General features: G+C 42.0%; 1 protein-coding gene across 2 annotated transcripts in view; it reads right to left on the bottom strand.

Annotated features, from left to right (window-relative positions):
* The window catches only part of eif2ak4 (eukaryotic translation initiation factor 2 alpha kinase 4), a 109,922-nt gene that overhangs the window by 20,615 nt on the left and 86,807 nt on the right, over window positions 1-2,500 (bottom strand). The gene's annotated exons all lie outside the window — the stretch shown is intronic.

Genomic DNA, 2,500 nt, shown 5'->3' with positions numbered 1-2,500 from the left:
ACGCACACACGCACACACCAGAGGATCTTCAGCTAATTGATTCTGGCAAAGGCAGTGCAGAGTGTACACCAGTTAAGCTATTGTTCTCTGCACACCCTCATACACACATTCAAATTAAAACTAACACCCACTCACACCACAGACAAGTAGATTACTGTCAGTACACCAATTAAGCTATTGTGCACAACCTGATGCGCACAAACACATTTTAGCACTAAATTAAACACCCACTAACACCACTACAAATTAGGGCTGTAACGATACACTCAACTCACGATTCGGTCCGTAATCACAATTTTTGACTTACGATTCGATACACCCCACGATTTCACATTTGCGAATGTTGTAAAATAAAGAATAAAACTATGACAGATTGAAGGTAAAATAGGTTACAAGAGGCTACAAATAATTCTAAAAAGTTTAAATATAATAATGGTGATGATTTGAAGCTTGGAAGCACCATCACTTCATATCATGCAGTAGTTTTCTGGACCGATGGGTGTCAACTTTGAAAGGGTGAATCACGATACTGCCTCCTTGTATCACGGTACAGTATGCATCACGTCATGTACCACGATTTCTCGGTTCGATACAATATCGTTACCCTACTACAAATACACTGTGTGCAGAATTATTAGGCAAACATGTTTTTCGACCATTTTGTCTTTTTAATGCATATTTTCCAACAGCAATCTATATGAACATGAAAACCTATTTGATTTAAGCATTCCAGGTCATGTATATTTGTATAATAAGATGGGGGTGTGGTCGAAGGTGCCCAACACCTTATATCAGGTGTGCATAATTATTAGGCAACTTTGTTTTCTTCTGGGAAAATGGGCCACAAAATAGATCTAACAAACTCTGAAATGTCTATAAACAATTTTGAAGTGTTCTAGAGGGATGTGGCTATCTTGAAATTTGCAAGATGTTGGTCACGTTCGCACAGAACTATCAGATGCACCGTTACAAAGTCATCAGTCTCTTAAGAAGTGTCACTGCCAAACATTGAGAAGAATTTAACGTGAAACTACAAAAAAATGATTACCTTGCAGTCCTATCATATTCCAGAACAGAAACCAACACAGAGTGTCCAGAAAAACAGGGTATTGAGCGCTCAGAGACATGGCCAAGGTAAGAAGGGATGACACCAGACAACCATTCCACAAGTTAATTAAGTCAAAACGGGGGCAAAAATACCTGGGCACAACATTTTCAAAGGTTTTATGGACTTGGGAAAGTGACTCTTGACAGACAGGGTGGATGAACCCATGGCTGGAACTTTTAGAGGGAGAAAATTGCATCTTTTACGAAGACAATGGTATTTATGCAGTAATCTGCTGGTATTTGAGTGGAACTCAGCAACTGATCTGAGTGTGCACATTACTGATCTAGCCATAGGCTCATCGACCTGGTCCATTAAAGATCGCCTCTCAACGTTATTTCATTAATACTGCCGTGTTCCCCAATGTTATTGAATGTGTTACGCGTTGGTCCTGTTTTAAAAAACGCGCTGGTTGCTTTGTTTCAAGACGTTTTTGTAAGCTGGCAAGGTGGCTTGTGGAGAAACGAGAGAGTGTTCCGTGTTTCTCGTGGAAATGCGTCTCTGATTGGCTCACTCCTCCTGCTCTCGAAGAAACGCGTCTCTGATTGGCTCAGTCCTCAAGTTCTTGGAGAGAATGTAATGGCAAACAGAGTCGCCACTTCCCCTGGTGGTACTGCACTATAGGGGCGCCAGCGGAGGCGTGCAGGCTCCATTCAGGGCTGTGCTCTTTCGACAGCGACCCCTATAGGCTTGCTGCAGGCACGGAGCAACCAGAGTGAGTTGGCTTTATGTATGAGGCTTTGTGCTGTGTGTGTACCTGAGAGTAGCAACCAGCTGATAGCTAAGCTAAGCTATGTTTCGGGCCACCAGACGTTGCTTGTTTTGAAAACAAGCAGAAAAAAATTACTCGACATGTTTTTAGATAAATGGGTCGATATAAACCTTTGTGGGCAACGCCTTCTTTCGACGTGACGAAACACAGAAAGGCTTTCGTGATTCGCTCGTTTCTCTGCATTATTTATGTAAATTGGGAAACACCGGGAAACACAGCCAGGAGAGTTGACGCACCGCAATGAGAGCCTTGCAAGTGAGTTTAACTTGGGGTGACCGTCCGATCTTCGAAAGGAGTGAGTAAAACTGAGTTTTATCGGAAGTTGGCCTTTAACAGTCACTTTCATTAGTTCATAAAACCATTGAAAAAACTGTCTAAAGACATTTTTTGACCCAGTCTTGACTTGAGTTACTTGTTGAGTGGTCTTCAGGTTTCAGCCTGTTTTACCTTGGCCATGTCTCTGAGTGCTGAATACAATGTTCTTGTGGACAGTCGATGTAGGTTTCAGTTCTGCAATATACCAGCACTGCAGGGTAATAGTTTTGTGGTAGTTTCATCTTCAATTCTTCTCAATCTGGCAGTTACTTTGGGAGCACATGTCATGTGACACTGATGGCTTGTAA

Source organism: Engraulis encrasicolus, chromosome 19, assembly GCF_034702125.1.
Source record: "Engraulis encrasicolus isolate BLACKSEA-1 chromosome 19, IST_EnEncr_1.0, whole genome shotgun sequence".
Taxonomy (NCBI): domain Eukaryota; kingdom Metazoa; phylum Chordata; class Actinopteri; order Clupeiformes; family Engraulidae; genus Engraulis; species Engraulis encrasicolus.
Note: the sequence above shows the minus strand (reverse complement) of the source record. Positions and strands in the feature narration are given on the sequence as shown.